Below are 15,181 nucleotides of genomic sequence, written 5' to 3'. Positions count from 1 at the left end.
AAACTCATCAGATTCCACTTATGCACTAATTACCAAGTCCTTCATGAGCTGAGATAGAGAAGGGAAAACACTGAAGTGAGTTCCTCTGAAATCAGGAGCAAGGTAATAAAACACACAGAGAGATAATAGAGAAAAACCTTTGAATAATGCTGGTTCACACTGGATGTGAGTGGTTTCAATAACAGCGTTATTGAATTATTATTATTATTATTATTATTATTATTATTATTAATGTGTTATCATTTCTATCATCTAACTGTTGGCAAATTTCTGTGAGGAATAAAACACTTTGGGACACGCTGTTTCCACAATTGGCTAGTTGCTTCATCACATGACTTCATCGTTGATTATTTTCCTGTAACAGCACTATACGGAGTGTTTTATTCCTTATGTGACAGACCTATGAATTATTCTCTCTTATTCTTAACAAGCTTGTGTAATACTGATTTAGCGAAAGTGAATCTAAACCATGTATCTGCATTTTCTTAAACATATATTTTAGGATTTTTTTATACACATGCTTGAAATTCCTAAAATGTTTAATTTGTAAATATATGTTTAAGGAATGAAATGCGTTTAATTTTGAAAACTGAAAAATTCTGGATTTTGAATTGCTGGAAACAAATAACGTTGAGTAGAAAACAAACACATTTGCTTTTACTATTTTTTTTAATATTATTTTTAAATTATTTTGAAGCTACTTATGTTTTTTTGTTTGTTTTGTGGATGTATTTTCCACGTAATGAACCTGTGGTGCCTCGATGGAGTTCTCTCAATGGAATTCGATGTTAGAAGTTAGCAGTGGATGTAAAGCACACCGCCACGTACCTACTACAATTTTTGAATAATTACCTGCTTGCTGATTTTCCTTCTTTTTTTTTTTTTACACCCAGCCATCAAATTAAATTAGCTATACAATAAAAGCAGCATGTACGGTGGTTACAAAGAGTTCTTTTGTAAGTTCTGCATGAAAGAAATTGATGCTTTGACATCTATAATTTGTGTCAAACTTTTAAAGCCATTATGACTGTTAGCTTAAGTGTTAACTGTCTTTAGAGGATTGCTTCAGGAAATTCAGAATCAGGACCAATTAACCTCCTTCTGTTAGAAATGTAGCTATTTTTTCTTCTAATTCTTCTATGTGTACACAAGTGAAAGGATGTGACATATTTTCAGGCTGCTTAATACTGAAAAAGTGAATATTCTGGAAAAAAAATGCCTGAATATCTTTAGAAAAGCTGTACGAACTGTGATTTATGTATCTGTAAAAATCCATTCTATAGATTAACCTTGTCTGTGAAATTGTGTAAAATATTTGGTTACAGGGAATCTGTGAAACTCGTACCAGCAAAATGAGCTCATGCCTACAGTCGTCCGAAAATAGCCCTGCTCTAAATACGATCAGAAATGAAGAATGAGAATATGTTATATACTGATCATACTTAATCCGCCTCCAACCCATCCGTCCCCATTTCCTTTCATTCACTTACATGACTAACGCAGCTGCTTGTCTTTCATGTATATAAATGCTGTGAGCTATTCCAAGACCCTTAGGCCACAAATCTTCTGTTCCACTGCTGAGAAACCAACACAAGCTCTCTTTCTCCTTCTTTTCTTCATGGTTTAAAGGGATAATGGACGATTTCCAAAATCACCCACAAGGAGAACTTGTATTTAATCAGAGTTGGAAAATAATCCAGTAAATGTGCTTAATTACAGCAGTACTTAAGTAAAATTTTGGGCGATTTGTACTTTACTCCAGTATTATTGAAACCTCTGTTCTGAAATACTTACTTTTTACTGCTTATATTTTAATTTTTGACTTTCAAACACATCCCAGAGTGGTGCAACAGGAAAAAAAAACATTCAGATCACAGCAATCATAGCCATCTGTGAGTTCATGTATGTGGAAGAGGGCAGATAGTGCTTACCTCAGAGTGTGTTCTACTTTTTAAAAGATAGTTGTCTGGCTTTACATGTCTTAGAAGAAGCACATGTTAGCATTCACCCTCCCTGGTTGGTAGGATAGGAGAGATAGCTAGCTATGATAGCTAGCTGGTGGGTAAATTTGGCAAGAAATGAGGGAAAAAAATATCATATGCTTCGAGATATTTTTCTACCCAACTGCTTCGCCAATCAATTGTCTACTGGCTTATATAAACTAGCATTTAAAAAAAAAAAAAAAAACATCCAATCAAATTCACATAAATGCTCACTGGTCTATGAGCTAGTGTTCTCGTTAGTGTTTACTAACCACTCCTATATGATGAAGTGCCTCTTTTACTGCCTATGTAAAAATGAAATAAAAATTTATCATCAAATCCATAAGTAAATTTGCCGGCTAGGTTGGTTTCCCGTTGCTACTTCCACCTCATTAATTCCAACAGGATTATTGAACATAAGCTAACCAGCTAGAGAAAAATATTTAAATATTTAATAAGATATTTAACAAATTAATGTTTGAAGTAGTTCAGTTTTTGACTTTCACTTGATTAGATTAAGATTAAAAGTAAGTGACTTGGTAAAGTTTCTCTGTACTTCTTTGGAGTTCGTTTTCTCAATCTAATCAGGTTTTTTTCACATACTCTACGACAAGTTACTTGAGAGCGCACGTATGGAAATGCAAATATACAAAAAAAAAAAAAAAAAAAAAAGAGTCTCACAGTTCTTTTAGTCTTTGAAAAACAGCCAGTCTGTATGTGAACACAGTCACAGACCGACACTGTGGTGTCCTGAGAAAGAAAACACTTTCTCAGAATCAAGCAAAGCTCTGAGAACAATACAGAAAGAAAGAAAGAAAAATAAACCTTCATTGCTTCGTTTCTGCAGCAATGGCCTTCAGCGAACCGAACAGCTAGTGTACACCAAACACCACGTTTCACAAGTTCAATCCATCTTCTTTACAATATATATGAAAGAAAGAAATGACAGAAAGAAATAAAAAAAAAGAAAACCTCTCAAACGGTATGTTGTCTTGGTATCTATAGCAACAACCTTCATCTGAGTAGATCAAACCGTGCACACGGTGTACACAAGACTCCACATTTCACCATTTCCAGAGGAAAAAGCTCTTGTACTTTTGTAAGTATGCTTAAGTAAAAATCAAAATCGTACTCAATTAAAATTAGAAGTACAGAGGCAAAAATCTAGTGAGTGAAAGTAGATATACTCAAATTACTCAAGTATTCAAGTGTAAAAATAATTTAACTGATGAAAAGAGCTGAGCACAAGTTCACCATGCCCAACGCCTAACTAGCTAGCTAATTTAATAAGCTGAGTCACACAACCCAACTAGCTAGCAAATTTAATAAGCTTAGTCACAAAAGCTAACTAGCTAGCAAATTTAATAAGCTGAGTCACAAACATTTTTAACCAGCTAGCTAATTTAATAAGCTGAATCACAAAAAGTTAACCAGCTAGTGTGATTTACACAATTTAACTAGCTAGCTAATTTAACAAGATAATAAGCTACACCTCTACTATACATGAGACCCTTTGTTTGGGATCTAAGTAACTCAGGGCCTGAGTATGAAGGTTTTTTCTCTATTGATTGAATTTGCAGTTAGCATCATGTGGCAAGGTGCGATAATGAAAAAAAAAAAAAAACTGTCCTAAATGGCTCTGGGAGAGGAATTCTTTAATAGAATTGGGACATTTGGCAGCTGAGAGCCAATCTTTGCGCCCACACGCTTGGTGGGGGAAAATAAAAAAATAAAATGTGACACTCTTTTTTTTGTCCCTCAAGTCCTTCTTGTACACACCAACCATTTTCTTTTTCTGTTCCATCAGTGAGACCTTGTTAGGAACAAAATCTATTGGTCTGGAAGAAGATCGTACACTCTGCTGTAAGAAGATCGTACACTCCGCTGTAAGATCGTACACTCCGCTGTAAGAAGATCGTACACTCTGCTGTAAGAAGATCGTACACTCCGCTGTAAGATCGTACACTCCGCTGTAAGAAGATCGTACACTCCGCTGTAAGAAGATCGTACACGCTGCTGTAAGAAGATCGTACACTCCGCTGTAGGAAGATCGTACACTCCGCTGTAAGAAGATCGTACACTCCGCTGTAGGAAGATCGTACACTCCACTGTAAGATCGTACACTCCGCTGTAAGAAGATCGTACACTCCGCTGTAAGAAGATCGTACACTCCGCTGTAGGAAGATCGTACACGCCACTGTAAGATCGTACACGCTGCTGTAAGAAGATCGTACACGCTGCTGTAAGAAGATCGTACACTCCGCTGTAGGAAGATCGTACACTCCGCTGTAGGAAGATCGTACAGGCTGCCGTAGGAAGATCGTACACTCCGCTGTAAGAAGATCGTACACTCCGCTGTAGGAAGATCGTACACTCCACTGTAAGATCGTACACTCCGCTGTAAGAAGATCGTACACTCCGCTGTAAGAAGATCGTACACTCCGCTGTAGGAAGATCGTACACGCCACTGTAAGATCGTACACGCTGCTGTAAGAAGATCGTACACGCTGCTGTAAGAAGATCGTACACTCCGCTGTAGGAAGATCGTACACTCCGCTGTAGGAAGATCGTACAGGCTGCCGTAGGAAGATCGTACACTCCGCTGTAAGAAGATCGTACACTCCGCTGTAGGAAGATCGTACACTCCACTGTAAGATCGTACACTCCGCTGTAAGAAGATCGTACACTCCGCTGTAAGAAGATCGTACACTCCGCTGTAGGAAGATCGTACACGCCACTGTAAGATCGTACACGCTGCTGTAAGAAGATCGTACACGCTGCTGTAAGAAGATCGTACACTCCGCTGTAGGAAGATCGTACACTCCGCTGTAGGAAGATCGTACAGGCTGCCGTAGGAAGATCGTACACTCCGCTGTAAGAAGATCGTACACTCCGCTGTAGGAAGATCGTACACTCCACTGTAAGATCGTACACGCTGCTGTAGGAAGATCGTACACTCCACTGTAAGATCATACACTCCGCTGTAAGAAGATCGTACACGCTGCTGTAAGAAGATCGTACACGCTGCTGTAACAAGATCGTACACTCCACTGTAAGAAGATCGTACACGCTGCTGTAGGAAGATCGTACACTCCGCTGTAAGAAGATCGTACACTCCGCTGTAGGAAGATCGTACACTCCGCTGTAAGAAGATCGTACACTCCGCTGTAGGAAGATCGTACACTCCGCTGTAAGAAGATCGTACACTCCGCTGTAAGAAGATCGTACACGCCGCTGTAAGAAGATCGTACACGCCGCTGTAAGAAGATCGTACACTCCGCTGTAGGAAGATCGTACATTCCGCTGTAGGAAGATCGTACACTCCGCTGTAAGAAGATCGTACACTCCTCTGTAAGAAGATCGTACACTCCGCTGTAAGAAGATCGTACACTCCGCTGTAAGAAGATCGTACACTCCGCTGTAAGAAGATCGTACACTCCGCTGTAAGAAGATCGTACACGCCGCTGTAAGAAGATCGTACACGCCGCTGTAAGAAGATTGTACACTCCGCTGTAGGAAGATCGTACACTCCGCTGTAGGAAGATCGTACACTCCGCTGTAGGAAGATCGTACACGCCGCTGTAAGAAGATCGTACACTCCGCTGTAAGAAGATCGTACACTTCGCTGTAAGAAGATCGTACACTCCGCTGTAAGAAGATCGTACACGCCGCTGTAAGAAGATCGTACACTCCTCTGTAAGAAGATCGTACACTCCGCTGTAAGAAGATCGTACACTTCGCTGTAAGAAGATCGTACACTCCTCTGTAAGAAGATCGTACACGCTGCTGTAACAAGAAGATCGTACACTCCGCTGTAAGAAGATCGTACACTTCGCTGTAAGAAGATCGTACACTCCTCTGTAAGAAGATCGTACACTCCGCTGTAAGAAGATCGTACACTCCGCTGTAAGAAGATCGTACACGCCGCTGTAGGAAGATCGTACACTCCGCTGTAAGAAGATCGTACACGCCGCTGTAAGAAGATCGTACACTCCGCTGTAAGAAGATCGTACACTCCGCTGTAAGAAGATCGTACACGCCGCTGTAGGAAGATCGTACACTCCGCTGTAAGAAGATTGTACACTCCGCTGTAAGAAGATTGTACACGCCGCTGTAAGAAGATCGTACACTCCACTGTAAGAAGATCGTACACGCTGCTGTAGGAAGATCGTACACTCCGCTGTAAGAAGATCGTACACTCCACTGTAGGAAGATCGTACACTCCACTGTAAGATCGTACACGCTGCTGTAGGAAGATCGTACACGCTGCTGTAAGAAGATCGTACACGCTGCTGTAACAAGATCGTACACTCCACTGTAAGAAGATCGTACACGCTGCTGTAGAAAGATCGTACACTCCGCTGTAAGAAGATCGTACACTCCGCTGTAGGAAGATCGTACACTCCGCTGTAAGAAGATCGTACACTCCGCTGTAGGAAGATCGTACACTCCGCTGTAAGAAGATCGTACACTCCGCTGTAAGAAGATCGTACACGCCGCTGTAAGAAGATCGTACACGCCGCTGTAAGAAGATCGTACACTCCGCTGTAGGAAGATCGTACATTCCGCTGTAGGAAGATCGTACACTCCGCTGTAAGAAGATCGTACACTCCTCTGTAAGAAGATCGTACACTCCGCTGTAAGAAGATCGTACACTCCGCTGTAAGAAGATCGTACACGCCGCTGTAAGAAGATCGTACACGCCGCTGTAAGAAGATCGTACACGCCGCTGTAAGAAGATCGTACACTCCGCTGTAGGAAGATCGTACACTCCGCTGTAGGAAGATCGTACACTCCGCTGTAGGAAGATCGTACACGCCGCTGTAAGAAGATCGTACACTCCGCTGTAAGAAGATCGTACACTTCGCTGTAAGAAGATCGTACACTCCGCTGTAAGAAGATCGTACACGCCGCTGTAAGAAGATCGTACACTCCTCTGTAAGAAGATCGTACACTCCGCTGTAAGAAGATCGTACACTCCGCTGTAAGAAGATCGTACACTTCGCTGTAAGAAGATCGTACACTCCTCTGTAAGAAGATCGTACACGCTGCTGTAACAAGAAGATCGTACACTCCGCTGTAAGAAGATCGTACACTCCGCTGTAAGAAGATCGTACACTCCGCTGTAAGAAGATCGTACACGCCGCTGTAGGAAGATCGTACACTCCGCTGTAAGAAGATCGTACACGCCGCTGTAAGAAGATCGTACACTCCGCTGTAAGAAGATCGTACACTCCGCTGTAAGAAGATCGTACACGCCGCTGTAGGAAGATCGTACACTCCGCTGTAAGAAGATCGTACACTCCGCTGTAAGAAGATTGTACACGCCGCTGTAAGAAGATCGTACACTCCACTGTAAGAAGATCGTACACGCTGCTGTAACAAGAAGGTTTAGGATGTTTTCAAATCAATAAAACAAACACAGTGAACATTTACAGTGTCTTACACTGAGCTTGGCTTTCTGATCTCCAAACTGCTGTCAGAGGAACAGAAGAAATACACAATATACAGAAGCGTATGTGAAGTGAGAAATAACTCACTTGTGTGTTATAGTTGTTGTGATGTTATAGGAAAATAATCAGCGACAGTGCTGTGATGAACCTGAGTTACTACACCATATAACATCACAACAAACTGTTTTATTCCTCTGATACTACAGCAATTTGTCAACAATTACAATTTTTAATTAACTGTGGGATGAAATGGTACATTTTATCCATTTATAGCTACATTTAACGCTGTGGAATGTTAGTGAAATGAGTTCTCACTTCCGTTATAGCAGCTATAAACAGTCGTTCCCTCAGCAGCCTCTCTTTATTCTCTCCAAGCTAACCAGACAAAAACGTAGCTTGGGATGTTATGGTGTGCTTTCTTTTTCTTTCTTTCTTTCTTTCTTTCTCAGTCTTTTTCTGTTTGTTTGCTTGTTTGTTTGTTTGTTTCTTTCTTTCTCAGTCTTTTTCTGTTTGTTTGCTTGTTTGTTTCTTTCTTTCTTTGTCTGTCTCTTCATTCTTTCTTTCTTTCTTTCTTTCTCAGTCTTTTACTGTCTGTTTTTCTTTCTTTCTTTCTTTCTTTCTTTCTTTCTCAGTCTTTTTCTGTTTGTTTGCTTGTTTGTTTCTTTCTTTCTTTGTCTGTCTCTTAATTCTTTCTTTCTTTCTTTCTTTCTTTCTTTCTTTCTTTCTCAGTCTTTTACTGTCTGTTTTTCTTTCTTTCTTTCTTTCTGACTTGACAGTGTAATAACACACTGTATATATTTTTTCCTCTTTATCTTGTCACGGTAAGTCTGTGCATTGCATTGTGAAAATAACAAGTCATCTTTTTTCCTTTTCTCTAAATAACTTCATCAGAATTCAATAACCCAAAATTGTTGAACGGTCGATCTTCTGCAAACATTCAAACATTTTACTGTTCCTTGGCGAGTGAAGCACACAGCCCCAACAGCTCTTACTGAACTATTATGTGTTTTTTAAGGCACTGGGATTAATTTATTTATTTATTGTTAATTATTTTGGCAACTATAATCAGGATTTTGTCTTTTATTTATTTTTATTGATTTTATTTTTATTTAATTGTTTATTTAACAATTTGCTATGAAGAGACATACTGAAAAAATACAAACGTGACTAATTTTATTTTTATTTTCTATTTTTTAGATTATGTTGTTATTCGCTGATGGCTGAATAATGGAAGCGAGACTGCGACTGTAAAATGTGATTGAAGTACAGGACTGTATTTTTACAGCAGTGTTTATTTTAGATCATACATGTATCTTGTAATTTTTACAGTAGCTTACTGGCAACTTAATTTACTAAAATGTACAGAATGTAAAGGGTTAGGGTTGTCTCTATGTTTTTTAAAGCGTATGGTTATCTTATCAAAAATCTACTTGAGTGAAAGGTAAATGCATCAACATTTAATACATGAAAGTTTTCAAAAGTTGTTGAAAAGAACTGACCACACACCAGTCTACCACTCCCAAACCTAAAACTTGGCTCGCTGATTAGCTAATGTTTCAGACCAAGTGCAAGTTAGATTAGAAACAAACACAAAACGTAACTAGCTAGCTAAATTAACAATCCAATTTACAAAGCTTAAATAGCTAGCTGATTTACAAAATGAGTTATGTCATTAGCTAGCTTAATTAGATAACTAGCTAATTTAAATTAAAGTTCACTTAACATACTTGCTTGATGGTGAATTTGAAAGACAACATCTCACTAAGGAAAAAAAAGAAACAGCGTTTGAGAATTGTAAGAAGAAATTTTAAAGTTAAAATGAAAATGGAAGGAGTAAAAGGTAAGCTTTTTCTTTGGGAAATTTGCTTGTAAGAGTACAAGTATTCAATTTCAATAATATTCGAGTAAAATGCAAATCTTTCAAAATAGTACTTAAGTACAGTAAGGAACTATAGCTGCTCAAATATTTTCCCTCCGTGATTCTATCGAGAGAGAGAGAGAGAGAGAGAGAGAGAGCTTCTCAGACAGTGAGTTGCACTTTGTTTAAAAGAGAATGCACACTATTGCTGCAGAATTCTGACTTATAACCTTCTCTTAATGCGTAGCTGATAATATTACTTTTTATTCCAAGTTCTCCGTGGTCGGCGTCGGCGTGTGGAGGTGGTTGCTCCTGGGTGGAAGAGGTGTTATAATGTTATATAAGGTTATTTGCATTATTCATCTATGATACATGCACTGCACATCTCCAATAATAATAATAATAATAAAAATAAAAACCCCACAGCATTACTTATACATTACAGCAAACGGCCAAGAAAAGAATCTGGTGATATTTTGATATAATTTTAAGTCTTTTAAAATATCTTGTTGCACCAAAATACCTTACGAGAAACAATTCTGATTGCAAAAAAAGTTGGTGCAGTTTGTTGCTGGAAGAGGAATATCTGGTATTCAGTGCCTTTTGGTCCTCCAAATATTTTGAAAATTTAATTTTTTTAAGGCAAGATACTACAGGTGAATACTTTGTTAAAAATATTAGAAATATATTTTATTTCCCTTTTTAATAATATATAATATAATATAATATACATTTTTATGACTTGGAAGTTTTTGAACAAAATTAATTGCATTTATGTATGCAAATGAGACTTTGTCTATTTAAATATGCAAAAATTTGCATACTTAATAAACCAGAAATCTGCTCGTTTGATCTTGTTAGAATTAAAGTGTTGATTTCACTGTGAAGAGAATGTTGGATTATTTTTCTTTTAATCATTTTTTTCATCATAAATTCTATCATAAATTAAACAATAATGAACATTTATCAGAAATTCCTCTGTAATATTGTTCTAATTGTGGATAGGAACTTTCATGAATGCAAGACATCTAGAAAGTAAAATTTTCGACTCTGATTTTGAGGAGAGTGATTGGTTGTGGCTTTATTTAGGGATAAATGAAATGGTGTGATTGTGAAGTGGGCGGAGCTTAAGCCTTCTTCAGACTTAAGTAATAACAATAATACTTTATTCATAATAATAATTTATTCTGCACTTTTACATATGAGGCAAATCTCAAAGTGCTACAAAGTAAAAATGTTACATAAGAAGTATTAAGTTCAAGGAAAAATATTTTGAAGGCATATAAATTGAGCTAAGATACAAAAAGAGGTATAGCAAAATGAATTGGCTTGCATATTGCAGAAAGACAAACAGTGCTAATTAATAGGTCCTAAAATATTAACGGCAAAACCACAAAGCAAACCGTTTTAAAAAGAAACATTTTCAAAATTCTCCTAAAAATGATCATATGATGTCTTCACGATCTTGAAGACTGTTCTACAGGTGAGGTGATGCTGAGCAGAAGACCTGATCCTCTGCAGTGTAAAGTTTGGTCCTTGTAGGAGGTTATTATGGGATGGTAGGATGTGGGTGGAGATGAGATGAGGTGGGGCATTTCCTCAGGGTCAGGAGGAGGAGTTTATATCACACTCTGATGTTCTTGTGGATTGTGAGGAAAATGAGGAACCAGGAGGCAGGCTTGGGACAACTTAAACAGCTCTTTATTTCCATTCTGTCTTTTTCGAATGTTTTTCGGGGCTTTAAGTCACGATCTCACACAGAGACATGCACAAACATAAACGCAAACACACACAGTTCAGCTTGGCTCTTGCTGTGTGGCTCTCTCTCTCTCTCTCTCTCTCTGTCTCTCCTCCATGTGCACTCTCATCTCCCCCTTTATCTTCTCCCTGCTGCTCACTGCAACACAAAGCAGGCTCATTCTTACCACTCATCCCCCTCACTCCACCCTCCATTCACAAACTGGAGTTTGACTACGCCCTCTCCTCCACACACCTCCTAAAGGAAATGCAGAGTGTGGAGAACGGGAAAGCTGTGTTCATCCCTCATCGGGATCCTGGCAAGACTGGATTTTTTGGAGAATCTTGGCAGGAATCCTGATGAGGAGCGCACTGCAGTAATCGAAACTTGAGGAAGCAAAGGCATGGATGAGTTTTTCTGCATTCAGCCCCTTTAAGATGGGGCGTTCTTTGAGGTAGAATGTTTGATCTGGGCATTGAAGGTTAACTGGGAATCAAACCTTAAACCAGATTCAAAGAGAGGGATATTTTGGCCAGAAAAGGTTATGTGGGTGATGGGGACTGCTAAAATAACATTTCCTCTGATTTGGAGAAAGATTTTCCATCCTGACCTTTATCTCTTCAAGGCAGGTAGATAGTATTATGGAGGTTTTGGTGGGGGCAGTACAGTTGAGCGACATCAGCATCCATGGCTATTCTAGGGCCCTCCTGGTGTTTTCTTCTACAATTTATTGCTATTTTATTACCTGGATACCTTAAATGACCATTACACCATTAGGTTACTTAGCATGATGAAAGGTTTGAACTCAGGAAAACTATCACTTCATTGGTTGCAATCATCTGAGTTGCTATAGTTCTGAAAAGAATTATATATCTTTGAGGTTTTGACCACCTGAGCGATGATTATCTTTAAGGTCAACAGTCTAGTGCTGTAATAGCTAATAGTAACAAGCTAGCCACTTAACATGCTTTAGCCTAACACTTCTTACTCTAAATACTAGCTAGCTAGCTAGTTAGCTACTAACTTTTTCCATTTCAATAACATCGACAATCAGAAGCAAGAAAGTGAAAAGCAGTGAAAGTAGTTTTTACTTTTTGCAATTTTCCGGTTCAGATATACGTATGTACGCTTCACGGTTGCTGCTTCTTTGTGATTTCCTGACGTAGGTTACCTAATTTACTTTTCGCACCACAAGGAGCCCCCCTGTGACTGCCTGATGCAGTCCCTAAGCAACCACTTATACCGCTTATAGCAAGAAATGATTATCAGCTACAATCAGCAGGTCATCTGTAACTTGTGATGAGGCGATCCTGCAGCTTTCTCCAAAACCTTAGATGAAAAAAATTGAAATGAGCCTGTACTGGAGTTGCACCAAATGTCTGGGTGTAATGTGTGCTTCCTGAGAAGAGGCCTACAGATGGCAGTTTTAAGCAAAAGCCAGATTGTAGAGAGCTGTTAACAATTTGGGACTTCAAATGTGGATAAACAATTTCAATAAGGCTGGAGGAAAGGGATCCAAGGCACAGGTGGATGACTTCATTCTTCTGATGATGCACTCAATTTCACCCTGTGTAACCTCATTAAAGGAACAGAGAGGCAGGCACCCCGTGAAGTGTCATTAATACAGTGTGACAGTAGGGGGTTTTGTTTTTTTTTTTTGTAGTGAAAATGTTATTGCACTGCTCCAATGTGGCTTCAGTTAGTTGTGCTTTTTCTGGGTTCCGGAGATGGTTAATAGAGGAAAAGATTCGCTTTGAGTTTTCTGAATTATTATTGATGATCGTACACTGAAACTGTGGCTGTGCTTCCTGGAGAGACTTTGAGTACTTCTTTCGGTGATCCTTAGAGGTTAATTTGTAGACTGTGAGGGGAGACTTACTGCTGCGTCCCTCAAAAACACAACCTGCTGCTATGATCTTCCTCAGTTCGAGGGGAACCAGGAGGCTGAGTGTGAAAAAGTGACGGTTTATGTTTTCACAGTGGAATGGAAATCAAAATTATTGTAATCCAAGGTATCCAACTTGGAAAGGAAAATATCCAAAAAGAAATTAAATAAAAGGCTGATGTTGATAAAACACCACAGTTTGGTAATCACAGCGAGGAGCGGCTGCCAACATTCTCTCCACTAGATTTTCCCTCTGATCAAAAAAATATAGTGATTGCGAGAAGAATAAACCATATTTTCCTGTTGAGTTTTGCTATTTTTATTACTATAGTTTAAGAGACAACATGTTATAGATACAATTTATTCAAAAATCTTAAAAAATAATTGACCAAAATCATCATTTCTACCTGTAGAGTCTTGCCATGAAACTTTTTTTGTTTGTTTGTTTCATAAATTGTTCATTCATTCATCTTCAGTAAAAGATTTGTCCTGGTCACCGTCAATCCAGAGCCCATCCTGGGAATGCTGTTCATGAGTTGGGAATACGACCTTAATGGAATTCAAAACCACACACACTCGTTCACACCTAGGAGCAGTTTCGAGTCTCCCTATCTACATGTACTGTAGGAAGGAAACCCACATGGACCTGGGAAGAACATGTGAAACTCCACACAGAGAGGAACCCGAGCTCAGGATCAAAGCAAGGAGATATTTAGCTAGTTGGCTAAGCTACTCTCAGGATTTTTTTCAAATTGGGCGGGGTTTGGCATGGCATATCTCAAACCGCATTGGCAGTTGCATAAATCAATCAAGTGCTCCAACTTCAACACTCTGACTTTCTGTTTCAACAGGAAATAAGTCATCATATGTAATCAAATCATGGCTCTCAAACCTTTTCACAGGGATTTTAAAGGTCTATATAGTGAGTCATGTAATTATGTCATTATGTGGGAGAGATGATGTGAGGGGAGGAGAGAAAAAATCCTTCTTTCACTTTAATTGACTATTTAAGATGCAATCAGTGGGACATGTCTCTGCTGCATCTTTAATTATGAATCATCATTAATATTTCCAATTAACTGGAAAAACAAAGATTCCTTCTGTACATACTAATATGTGTGTGTGTGTGTGTGTGTGTGTGTGTGTGTGTGTCATACTAATTAACCTCCTGCCCAGCAGAGGCAGATCTCAGATCCGTCTCATGTGCAGCTAATCGCCTATTTATTCTCTTAAAATCCAAAATAATATCAGATGATATTGTGTGTTCAATAGAATACATTTGAATGTAAATAATGGTGGGAATTACGTCATGTGCAAAGTCTGTCAAGGAAATGATCATTTTTGCGTCATGTGCACTAATTATTATCAATATTAGCAAAAAAACAAAAAAAAAACAAAAAAACAACAGAGTTCAGGGCTCCAAGAGACTCCCAGAAGAGTAGAACACTGATTAAATGTGATGTAGAATCCGGTGTGTATGGGTGCGGAGGAAGACTCGAGAGGCAGGCAGAATTTCAGCAGAGCTCCAGGCTGACTTTTATTTCTCAGCAGCTTTTCAGTTCAGTTTCAAACACTAAAAAAAAAAAAAATAAATAAACTCACATTCATGCCTCATTCATTCCCTCACTCACTCACTCACTCACTGTCTGTCTGTCTGTCTGTCTGTCTGTCTCTCTCAGGCTTACAGAAGTGACTGAAAACCCACATTAGTAAGCTGGTGGTAATGAGACACAGGTGAGAATCATCACGCGTTACCTCCCGGTTCAACCCGCCTCCTCTCCATCCACAGCTGACACTTGACCACGCCCCCGCTGCCACATATGATATGAATAAATTATACGAATAATTAGAGCTGGAGCCTTACATACAAAAGCTGTGTCTGTATTTACTTGAGGATAGTTACTCAGAAACTCATTATTCAGCAGCTTAGAACATAGCACTCGGTCCAGCACACCCTTTACTTTGCATTTTATTTCGTCGTATTGTGTTCTGACAGCTAGTCCTGTGCAAAACTTAATGAAGCCACAAGGTCACAAAATCATAATGTGTGCATGGGATAACATTTACTTTAATACACTTGTAACTCAGCATTTTCAGTTTTCAAATTAATAAAATAATAAATAACAAACAATAACAATAAACAACTTTTTTTAACGTCAGCTGAACCCCCTCAACCTAAATTATTTACTCCCTGAGTAATTAACGCTAGCCAAGTAGAACCATTTGACTGACTGATGATTTGTATATTGGAGCCTTCATTAAAAG

The sequence above is a fragment of the Pangasianodon hypophthalmus genome, chromosome 17, assembly GCF_027358585.1.
Source record: "Pangasianodon hypophthalmus isolate fPanHyp1 chromosome 17, fPanHyp1.pri, whole genome shotgun sequence".
In the NCBI taxonomy this organism is placed as follows: Eukaryota; Metazoa; Chordata; class Actinopteri; order Siluriformes; family Pangasiidae; genus Pangasianodon; species Pangasianodon hypophthalmus.
Note: the sequence above shows the minus strand (reverse complement) of the source record.